The sequence below is a fragment of the Monodelphis domestica genome, chromosome 3 (genome assembly GCF_027887165.1).
Source record: "Monodelphis domestica isolate mMonDom1 chromosome 3, mMonDom1.pri, whole genome shotgun sequence".
In the NCBI taxonomy this organism is placed as follows: domain Eukaryota; kingdom Metazoa; phylum Chordata; class Mammalia; order Didelphimorphia; family Didelphidae; genus Monodelphis; species Monodelphis domestica.
The window spans coordinates 134,960,740-134,973,030 of record NC_077229.1 but is presented as its reverse complement, the minus strand read 5'-3'; the positions used below and the strand labels follow the sequence as shown (position 1 = coordinate 134,973,030).

General features: G+C 38.6%; 1 pseudogene; it reads right to left on the bottom strand.

Moving 5' to 3' along the window:
* Nucleotides 1-259: 259 nt before the first annotated feature.
* Nucleotides 260-12,291, bottom strand: part of LOC130458079 (cyclic AMP-dependent transcription factor ATF-1-like) — a 52,449-nt pseudogene continuing 40,417 nt past the window's right edge.

Below are 12,291 nucleotides of genomic sequence, written 5' to 3'. Positions count from 1 at the left end.
GGTTCCGATTATGCTAGGAGCTTGCTTGAAGTCCTCTTATTTCTATTAGGTATCATCAGCAGTATCTTGTAAATGAAATCTTGATGTTGCAGATTCATAGTTTTAAAAGTTTCATTTTTGACCTTTTAGTTTAAAAAAATTCCTATACAAAAAATCCAAGTAATCTTTCAACAAGTCCATAAAATTTGTTTATCTTCTTCTAGCAGTAAAGATCCTTTATAAGTTTTAAATTCTTTTCTCAAAGCTTTATTTTAATTTTTCAAGACTGCAACTCATTTTCCAGCTACTCAACATAATCTTTTTGCTTTCTATGACATTTTTAAGTAGCCTCCTTATTTTTCATCAATCTTATTTTTCTTTTCAATTGTAGATCATCTGTTTTCATTGGCTGAGATATTAGAGTGACTAGAGATGTCATCAGTATGATCTGTAGAAGGTTAGCATTTGTTGGTGTGGTGCAGATCTGATAAGTCTGCATATTTCCTGATGCAGTCTATGTAACCACTTAGTTTCTAGATCAAGTACTACTATCCAATAGTTGTCTATACATATTTGAGAATTGTTTCTTGTTGAGTATTGCCTGCATTTACCATTGTTAATGTCTGCATCCCCAGTATTCCAACTGTTCTTGGACTGGCCATGTGTTAAGTTAGTGGCAATGAATTGACCAGTGCTAGTCAGGTAGATTGGGGCTGGGACACACATAGATGTTACTATTTAAATTCTGGGGTTTTCTCCATCTCTTTCTCCTATCTCTGGTGTCTTTTGAAGAAAGATCTTTCAAGATTTTTTGCTAAGATGTGTGCTATGCTAAAAGTCCTCCAAGCTTTCTGTGAAGAGCTTATGCTATCAGATAGATCCTGAAAATCTTTGCTATTTGACCAGGATGAAAACTGTATTGTTTGCACTTGCTGGGGGTAGATTACTGAAGATTTCTGGGCAGTGTGGATGATCTTCTGACTCTGTACATGCTCTCTAGAAAGATGCCATGTCAACCCTCATTGGCATAGCTCCTCAGTGACATCTGAGGCCAATCATGATATTTCTTCTCCTGTTCCCTGGAATGGGGGTTTCCCCTCCCCAAAGAATCAAGTTTCAAGTCTCTCTACCTGCCCTCTCTCAGTCATGGCAACTTGGGCTTGTTGGCTAGTTTCCAACCATCCTTCCCCTCCTTTTTTGGTGCTTGAGGTCATCTCAGCTGCTTCTCAGGTCTTAGATAGAACACTTTGCAAAGGAGACCTGGCTGGCCTGTTGCAGAGGTTTGCAATTGCTCCATCTGTATGCCCTTTGTGCTGGATCACATTGGTTCTACCCTCTCCCACAGCGGCTGAACCTTGTTGGTCTCTGCTCTGTCCATTGCTGCCCACACACTGGGCTCTGCTATGGCTGAACTGGACTGGGCTGTATTCTTCCCACTGCTGCCTGTTCAGTATTGTGTTGGGCTTTACTCTCTCCCTCCTGAGACTGGACTGAAACTGGCTGCGCTCCTCTCCTAGTGCTTAAATTGTATGCTGAAGTTATTACCCCACTTCCCCTCCATGCTGGATCTGGTTCTCCTCTCCTACGTCAGCCAGATGGGCCCTCCTTGCTGTCCCTCTTCACAGGGCTATTCTGGGCTAGAGCAATGACCCAGGATGTAATGGATTACTTTGGTCATCTTAGGTGTCTGACCAATTTCCAAGGACTCTACAGCACCAGATTGGGCTTCCTTCATGTCCACTAGAAACATTTGTTCTCATCCTCCCATTCCATTGGAGGAAGTCTTCACATGTTGGGTTAGGGTTAGGGTTATGTTGGGGATAGACACCCCCTAACTCACCAACAGGTTTGAGGCTTTTCAGATACCCTCAAGCTTGTTTATCTCATCAGCTGAGATGGTTTTACTCAGAGGTGGTCATTCTGTATAGTACAACTTCTTGGAACTAGAGATTGTGAGTTTTATATTTACTCCACCCTGTTTAGTCTTTAAAATTCTAGCAACCAGGAATGTATACACCCCCACTTAAGGATTAAGTGTGGGGGAGGATGGTCTATGACCCTTGTGTGCTAGCAAGTGACAAATCAGAAACAACTGACTGATCCCCTGGGCTGTCCTAAGCCAAATTTAAGCCCATTGGAACATGTGAGACACAGGAAGTGATGTAAAGAACTGACTATATATTTCATGTCACTTCCTATGATAGGGACCTTTGCAGGCTTGGCCATGAAACTCAACCCTGGAGGAGCTCAGCATGAGATCTCAGACTGTTTTCCTTTAGACAGCCATGTTGTCAATTATAAGACTGACTTCCAATGCAAATACTAACAACATGACAATGGGTTCGAATCAAGAACACATGTGATACCCAGTGGAATCACGCGTCGGCTATGGGGGGTGGGGAGGGAGGAAAAGAAAATGATCTTTGTCTTTAATGAATAATGCTTGGAAATGATCAAATAAAATATTATTTAAAAAATGCTTTGGTTATAATATCACATAGGTGTCTGTTAACTATCTTTAAGACTGATATGGCTCTGAGAAGCAGAGGTCCTGGCAGGAACATACATCCTAGTGTACCTATCCCATTTGTCTCCCTCTCCTACCCATTCTGCCCAAATCCATCCAGGCACTGCAGAAAGCCTAAAAGGTATTATCTGAATCCCTGTGCTCTACCTTCCTGCCATTGTTCTCTTTCCCCTTTACCCTGTCTAGCTAGACAAAATTCTCTAGCCCTACTCTCAAGGGAGTTCCTGTTTCACTCCTACCCTAGGACCATTTTCAGAGTGGTGGTCCTTTGAACCTCAGCCTTCTACAGTCACACATGGCTGCTCATGCCAATTGAATGAGCAAGAAGTTGCCAAATATAATCCTTCTAGTAAGACGGAGAACCACTCTTCTTATCATCTGAATTGCCACTATGCTGCCCATAATTCTGGGCATCGTATATGAACCGCCAATGTACCTGAGAAGCTTTTGGCTTTGCTGTATGCCCTATGGGTGATGAGTAAATATCTGAATACCTGAGTACTTTAAAAACATATAAAATATGAACTGTCATTTAACTTTGGTGTATTCAATTTTTGCTTTTTAAATCTCTGAAGGGCAATGACAGTGTCTTATAATTCCTTGTAGAATGTATAAAATCTAGCAAAGTGGCCCCAAAATACTTGCAACATTATTTCTTTGCTCCTTTTATATTTTACATAAAATATAAATATATGTGTATGTATACTTATATAAAATGAATATATATGTGTATGACTGTGAGTGTGTATATATTTCAACACTTTTAATATAATAAATTGCATTTGATATTTAAAAAAAAAAGACTGACTTCCCTTTTCCTTGGTTTTCTGAAAATGCCCCTTGACTGAGGCCTCTGAACTGCTGCCTGGCTCATATCCAGTCAGAGCAGATCAATTCCCTTTTCCCTCTCTCTCGCATTCTTAATTTCTTCCTTCTATTATAAATAAACCACCATAAAATTCCATTCTGACTTGAGTATTTCATTGGGATTTAGAATTTAAATCCCTGGCGACCAACTAAAATTATATTCAGTTTCAACCCTAAATTTACCCCCTTACAAGCTGAGAATTGAGTGAAATGAAGACACAAAAGGTAGATTAGCAGCCTTGAAAAAGACTCAGCAAGACCTCATGCCAGAGGGACTAGTCCTTCTGAAAAACCTTATACACCAGCAAATAGTAACACTTATTTAAATAGAATCCATATTCCTATTTCCATTCAAATAATTGAACCATGTAGTAATTTGTATGATATAGAGGTCAGAGGTGGGAGTGGTAGTGAATCTCTTTTTTTGTGATTCAGAACATTCATTATCTGTTTTGCACTGTTTCTAGATATTTTGGTTTATTTGTATTTATTTCTTTTTTTAAAATTATATTTTATTTGATCATTTCCAAGCATTATTCATTAAAGACATAGATCATTTTCTTTTCCTCCCCCCACCCCCCATAGCCGACACGTAAATCCACTGGGCATTACATGTTTTCTTGATTTGAACCCATTGCTTTGTTGATAATATTTGCATTAGAGTGTTCATTTAGAGTCTCTCCTCTGTCATGTCCCCTCAACCGCCACTCCCATAGTTTATCCTTTGCTTATGAATAGTGTTTTTTTTCTCCTAGATCCCTGCAAATTGTTCAGGGACATTACACCACCACTAATGGAGAAGTCCATTACGTTTGATTATACCACAGTGTATTAGTCTCTGTGTACAATGTTCTCCTGGTTCTGCTCCTCTCGCTCTGCATCACTTCCTGGAGGTTGTTCCAGTCTCCATGGAATTCCTCCACTTTATTATTCCTTTTAGCACAATAGTATTCCATCACCAACATATACCATAATTTGCTCAGCCATTCCCCAATTGATGGGCATCCCCTCGTTTTCCAGTTTTTGGCCACCACAAAGAGCGCAGCTATGAATATTCTTGTACAAGTCTTTTTGTCCATTATCTCTTTGGGGTACAAAACCAGCAGTGCTATGGCTGGATCAAAGGGTAGATATTCTTTTGTCGCCCTTTGGGCATAGTTCCAAATTGCCCTCCAGAATGGTTGGATCAGTTCACAACTCCACCAGCAATGAATTAATGTCCCTACTTTATTTGTATTTATTTCTAAGATATTCTAATCTAGTGATACAAGCTTCCTTGATGTTCTACAAACAAGACACTCCATCTCTCAGCTCTAGGCATTCTCTGGCTTGTCCCCCATGCTTCCTCATCTCTGCCTCCAGGATTCCTTGGTATACTCTAATCCAAATAAAATCCTATCTTCTACAGGAAATTTTTAACAACCATTTAATTCTAATGCATTCCTTCTTTTAATTACTTCTTATTTATCTTGTATATAGCTTGTTTGTGTGTATTATTGGTTGCTTCTTATCTCTCCTATTAGATTGTAAACTTATTGAGGGGAGGGATTGCCTCTTGCCTCTTTTCACTTTCCCAATGCTTAGCATTGTGCCTGACACTTAGTGGGTGCTTAATTGATGTTTATTGATTGACTATCTGGAATGCCTCCTGGCTTTGCCTACCTCATTTATTTACATTGAAATTCTTAACTATCAACTCATATGACAGCTCACTTAGGAAATTTTTTTTCTATTTCTACTCAGGAATGATACATTTCTTTTTCTGAGTTCTTGGAATACTTTGTTTTTGTCTCTTTTAATATACTTTCCCAGTCTGTTTTATCTACTTTAGTAGAGTATGAGCTTTGTAAAGCTAGGGACTCTCTTATTCATCTTTGCATCCCCCTCTATGCCCCCATGGAGAGGCAATAGAAAATGGAAAGAATATTAGATGAGTAGTTATACAATCATAGTGTAAGATAAGATATTGCTGATTTTGTACATGGACATTTTATTTCTAAAAAAAAATCTGGCAACAAAAAATCATTCATCTGAGAAAAAAAATTGCTTCAGATAATTCTGAGGATCTGGTAGAAAATGGTCCCTCTGACAAATGTTCTGAGAGGATCTGTTTACAAGCAACTAGTTGGGGGCAGGGACAGTTGGAGCTAAAATAGAACAGAATGACGTACTATATATCCAGGTATATCTGCATATTCCCCAATAAAACTCCTCCACTAAGATCTAGAAGATGCACCAGATATAATCCTGATCAAGAAATCCAAGAAAAAAAATCACAGTGAATCAGTCATATTTTTAGTATTTTAGTATTGAGAGAGAATCAGAGGAGGACAGAATCTCTCCAGAGGAATGCTGTGATGAGCATCCCAGCACAGAGGATCTAAAAGAGGATACAGGTTTTTGCTCAGAGCAAGAAATCCCAGACCCTTTTGGGAGACCCTGATTTTGTTCAGGATATGGGAACAGGCACCAAATGGAAGCTTTATTGTTCTCTACCCACTTCGAGATCATAAATCCAGAGTTCCATGAAGAGTAATTTGTGCCTAGGGATGTCATTCCAGGTTGAAGACAAGGAATGGTTATGGCCCTTAGAATGTATATTGAGCAAAGAATAAATTCAGAAGCAAATAGAAGTTGGGTGTCCTTCTTACCTCAGGGACCGGGTAGAGTCTTAGCTCTATTCACCAGCCCAGTGTAAAACCTACTAGCAGAATAACTAGGGCAAGAGTCTCAGACCAAAGGAGATGCAATTCTCTCTCTGTGCCAACCTGCAAGCTTTTCCAGCTAGCTTTTGGTGGTTGAGCCTGGAAGCAGGTCTACACAAACCATAGCAATTTAATAGGAATATTGACCATATCCAAAACCAGGTCAGGAACTTAGAGAACTCAGACCAGGAGAACTGTGTACCACCCATTCTACATTCTATCCCACATTCACATACACACACACACACACACACACACACACAAACATGCACACATAGACAGTTTTATAATTATGTATTATACATGTATATTATTGCTATAGCATATATCACACAGCACAGAGGTATAAATGTTAAATATAACATACATACTATATGTCCAGAATAAATGTATATTATATATAATATTGATGAGAGCAATAGGTGGGAGAACAAATAGGTCTTTGAAAAAACTTAATTAAAATTCAATTTAGAGGCAAGAATGCTGAAGAAGATAAAGATGGTTGTAGTGCATTGTGATCCATCAATTCATTTACATTTTCAGAGTTTTGAAATATAGAGTTGAAGAATTATTAATCAAATAACTTCATGTACTATTTGTTAGAAGAGGGAGCTCAAGCATAAAATTTCTATTGCTTTAATTTTATGAAGAACACAAAAAATCTAAAGAAGAAATAAAAAGAGACCACGAAAAAATAAAAGTTCAGAGTACAGAGAAAGGGAAGAAAAAGAATGAAATGAACAAAATTGTAAAAAACTCTTTCTTAGTAAAAATACAGAAAAAAACCACAAAGGAATCTACTATTTAGAGGCAAGAAGAGAAAGGATTTTGAGCTCTAAAACCATATAATTGAGAGGGGGAAAAAAGAGGAAAATTAGAAAATGAAATAAAGAAAAAGGGAAAACTACAGAATAATGGAAAGGGTTGACAAATGGGAGGGAAAGGGTTGAGGAAAAGAAGGGAGCTTTTGGGAAAAGACTTTCATCAAACTAGAGTAAGCAAAATTAATAATAAGAAGGAAAGATTAACAATAGAGAAAGAGGAACAAAAAAATTCTAATTAAGAAAGAAAAATAAGATAAGAGATACTATAGTAGTAGTAGTCTCTCGGTAACTGAGGATGACGATTGTCTTTGTGCGTTTTCATCTATGGTGTATAGATGAGTGTGCACAAAGACACTTGCGCATGAAGGAGATTTAAGTGGAAAAGTCGATGTACAGAGACAGTCCCACTCTCTCGGTGTTGGAAGCCTGGGTCCATTGGCACGAAAAGTCGTTACACCTGGAGACTTCCTCAGCTGCATTGGATGGCCGTGATGTCCTTTGTGCTCCAACATGCCCTAAGCACTCCACAGTGCTTTGCTGCGTCGCCATCTCAGCAGTTGAACCTTTTTGTTGGTTTCTTCCACCTGTTCCGCCGAAGCAGTCTTCACATGCTGGGTGAGCAAAGCCCTGGTTCATCAGGGGTCCATGACAACCCGATGGCTACCCTCACAAGGTTTAGCCGGCCTGTCGAAGCCGTTGCCCGGGGTGTGGCCGCTGCCGCATGCTAGCAGCTACTGGAAGCCACAAGTGAGAGCTGGGTGTCAGGTGGGGGTCAGAGGCTGGAGAGCTGCCCTAGGAGGGCACGACAAGCCCTCCATACCAGAGATATACAAGTGGAGGAAATAATCAAGAAAACTATTATAGCCTGAAATGTGAATGGATTGAACAAGAAAATAAAACAAATGGGAGTGATTAGATTGGATTTAGAAAAACAAATGCACAATCTGTTATAAGAAACACATCTAAAAAGCAAAGAAAGACACAGAATAAAAATGAAAGTCTTGAACAAAATTTTAATATTCATTGCATGATTCTAAAAGACAGGAATTGTAAACATGATGTTATCAGTAAAAAAACAAACAGTCAACAAGTATTTATTAAGCATTTACTGTGTGTCAGACACTAGTCAGACACTAGTAGAAAAACAGAGGATATAAAGAAAGTTGAAAATAGACTTTCTCACCTAATGGAGTTCATATTCAAATGAGAGAGACAACCTACAAAAAATGCATATACAAAATCTATTCAGTGTCATTTGAAAGCAATCTCAGAGGGAAGGTACAAATAGTAGAGGGGTTGTATTAAACCAAAGCATATCCTTCATTTTCTCTCCTGTTAGCTTGTAGAGTTGTTTAGTGTTATTTTTATTCTCTTATTTTAAGGAGACAGCTTATGCTATATTTTAATAGATCTCATGCATATCATGGGTGAGGATATGAATCTTATTGAATGATCTTTCCAGATGCTCAATGATCAAACCCATTCCATAGAAATACAGAAGCAACATTCAGTCACGTGTTGTAAAAGTAAAGATAAACCAACATCAGCTGTTTTTCCTTTTTTTTAAGATCACATCAGCCATCCATGAAGAAATTGATCCCAAAAAGGGATGCACAATCTCTGCTTATGAGAACTTTAATTTTTAAAAAAGCCAGAGAAAATATTCACAAAATATCAATGGAGGGCAGAGAGGTAGAATAAGGTCTCCTAGAGAAGGTGGATTTCAGAATGAATTTTGAAGGAAATCAGGGAAGACAGTAGAGGGGAGGAAAGAGCATTCTGGGTTGGTGGACAGTCACTGAAAGAGCTCAGAGTCAAAGCACATGGTGGAACAGCATGGAGATGGCTAAGAAATTGTACATTGAGCCTGTGATTGGTTGAGATAAGGCCTTTTAGACAAACTGGACACATCTTCTACTTTTTCCTTCTAATCATGCAATCTTGCCTATTACTTGCTCAACTTGAGATAAAACAAAATTGTATAGAAAACTGACTAAGAGTTTAAGCTGAAAAAGAGATTCCTTTCCTGTTATAATGAATTTCTAAGCACCCAAGACTTCAGACAAAGTTGTGGTGATGACCAAAAGAGATGCTTACCATGTCTCCATCTAGAGCATTAGTCTGTAGAGCTTTCCCATTCTACTATGCTAAAGAAGTCATGTGTAGGGCCATTTGTGGAGCTAGGAAGTAACTCTACATCATAGTTTAGATGTGTCTCACTTTTCTATTTTTTCATGATCTTAAGAATCTATATAAGCTTTTTATTTACCTTTTTTTTTTTAATATACCTTACCTTCTATCTTAGTATCAATTCTAAGGCAGAAGACTTGCAAAGGTTGGGCAAAGAAAATTAAGTGACTTGCCCAGGGTCACACAGCTAGGAAGTATCTGAGGCCAGATTGGGACCTAGGTCCTTATGGCCCTATATCCACTGTGCTATGTAGCTGCCCAGAGTTGTTTGTTTAACCATGCCCTTGAGGTCTGAGTGAGCATTAGCACACTAGGTGCACCACACATAGAAGAGAAGGACCAGTGGAAGGAAGGTGATAGAAGACAACAAATGGCTGACAAGAGAACCCTAGATCAAACCCAAGAAGTAATGGTGGTGGGAGTGCTACATCACTGAAATACAGACTGAAGGACACATTTCTTTTGCCTGCTTTCTGTTTCAGGAGAAACAGGACACCATGATCCTGCTTATTGACAGTCACCAATCTGAGATTTCCTATCTTTATGTGTATCGAACTCTATGCGGATACTCTCTTTCATCACTCCCCACCCCCTGCTCCCTGCCAAGGAGTCTACAAGCTGCTAGATAACAGGAACTATTTTTTTGGTCTATATCCTTTTTATCTACATCGTAATCCTAAGAAAACTGGCATTTATAGGGCATTAGCTGTGGAGGCAGCTAGGTCCCTCAGTAGATGAGAGTGCTGGCCAGGAGTCAGGAAGACCTGAATTCAAATCTGTTCTCATATACTTACTAGTTGTGAGACCCTGGGCAAATCACTCAATCCCTATTTGCCTTAATTCACTGGAGAAGGAGAGGGAAACCACTTCATTATCCTTGCTAAGAAAACCCACAGACAGGAGGGTGTACACAGCATCACCAGGAGTTGGACAATACTGAACAACAATAACTATGTACCAAGCACAGGGCTAAGTGCTTTACAAATATTATCTCATTACAACAATCCAGGGAGGTAAGTGCTGTTATTCCCCATTTTACAGTTGAGGAAACAGAGAAACAGAGGTTAAGAGACTTGCCTGGGTCCACACAAGTAGGAAGTATTTAAGGCAGGATTTGAGTGAGATAGTAGAGAGAAAAGAAAAGGATGCAGGACTGTTGGGTGACATCTACAATAAGTAGGCTTGTCCTTCTCATTAAAGGAGACTGAACAGAGTCTCTTGGATAGGTAGAAGAAACAGGATGGTGAGCCATATCTAAACTTAGCATAGAGACAGTATCCAGGGCAAAAGAGTGTTCAGAGACAATGGAAAGGTTAAGAAGGCTGGGAATTGAGAAGAGGTCATTAGATTTAGCAATTATGAAATTACCAGTGATTTTGGAGAGAGCAGTTTTAGTTGAATGATAATGACAGAAATCAGTTTGCTGATGGTTTAGAAAAGAGTAACAGTAGTGGAAGCACTAGCTTTTTGCAGTTTAGTCACAAAGGGCAGGAGACATATAGGATGACAGTGAGAGGGGATGCTCTGATCAAGTGAAAAATTTTTTTTAAGGATGAGGGAGATATAAGTCTGTAGACAGTGGGGGAATGATCCAGTAAAGAGAGGCTGAAGATAAGAGAAGGGGATGATGGTATGACCACAACTATAATACAAGGAAGAATATTAAAGTGAGAAGCCCTGAATTTGAATAATGACTTTTCACTTAATAGTTACAGTATGTGACCTTGGGTAAGTCAGATAAGTTCTCTGAACCTATTTCCTGATTTTAAAAATGGAGACAATTCCTTTTCTAAATTAATATTATTGCTACAAGGGTCAAATGAATTAGTGGAAAAAAAAGTGCTTTATATTGACAGAGAAGGAAGTAAGTGTAAGAAGATATTATCATTGCCCATCCTTGCATTATATAATCATAGATTAAATCTGGAAGGAATCACAGAACACATCAGATTCAATCTCTTTATTTTAAAACTGACAACATGGAGTTGGACATATGTTAAACATCTTGGACTGGATCACTTGGCTACTAAATATCTGAAACAAGATTTGAACTTAAGTCTTTCAGAACACCCTATCATCTAACTGTCCTTTCCTTTCACCAAAGTCTAATGAATATGCCCCAAATCTATTCTGGGGCATTATACAAGCTTAACATGGGCTCTACCACTGTGCTACATCCCCAGCTCAGTGCCTTGAATTCTTAGACAATCAATATTTGTTGAATTAATGAATGGATGAATTTAAGAAATACTGAAGGATTACTAACATTTTATTTCACTGTGGCTTAAATATTTCCTATTTATCAATATGCTTCCATTGACAAGACTTCAGGATATAATGTATCTGATTTTGGAGAGGAAAAGTCAGATACCATTCTTTTTGTGACTTAATGGTGTTTTTTTATGGGCCACTGAGCTCTCATGCATGGGCCTCACATCTCTATCTCATTGTTCTTTTTGGGGTTGTCAGTTCTACTTTTTCTGACTTCAATATTCCCATTTTATGAGGCTCTCCTGGAAGGGAATCGTGACATTTATGATTTAATTTAAAGACTGTATGTTGCAATAAACAGGCACCATGGGATGGTAGACAGGTGCCATTGGTATACACAAGTGAAATAGCTGAATTGTGACAAGTACCAGTTCCTTAAGAGGGGTTGATGCATTAGAAGACTGTAAGTAAGTCCTCATCAGGCACAGAACTCAGGACCTCACTGTAAAGACAAAGTGTCTAGGGAGGAGGAGAAGGGTTAGTGTATTCTGATAATCTGATCTGATCTCAAGGACTGTCCCATAGCAAAAGGAACAAATTTGTCCTATGTTATTCTAGAGAACAGAATTAGGAACAATAAGTAGAAATGATAGGAAATCTGATGTGTGAAATAAGATCTACTCATACAGTAAGGAGAGAAATGAACTCACAAAAATGCTTCAAGTTTTAAAATCTATGGGGTCATGGACAAGTCACATCTTGAGAAACTTTTTCCTTATCTTTAAAACAGATATAAGAGAATTTTGCTCACAGGGTTCATATTTGAGAAAGTATTAACATTAGTCACATTCCTTTCAGACCTGGATCAGCCTATAGCTCCTCAACTTATTTCTACACCTTACTCATGAGTAAATACTTTTCCCCTTTTATCTCCTTCCTAGTTTTTTAGCTCCCTTTTGTGTGCTATCTTCCTCTATTACAGAATGTA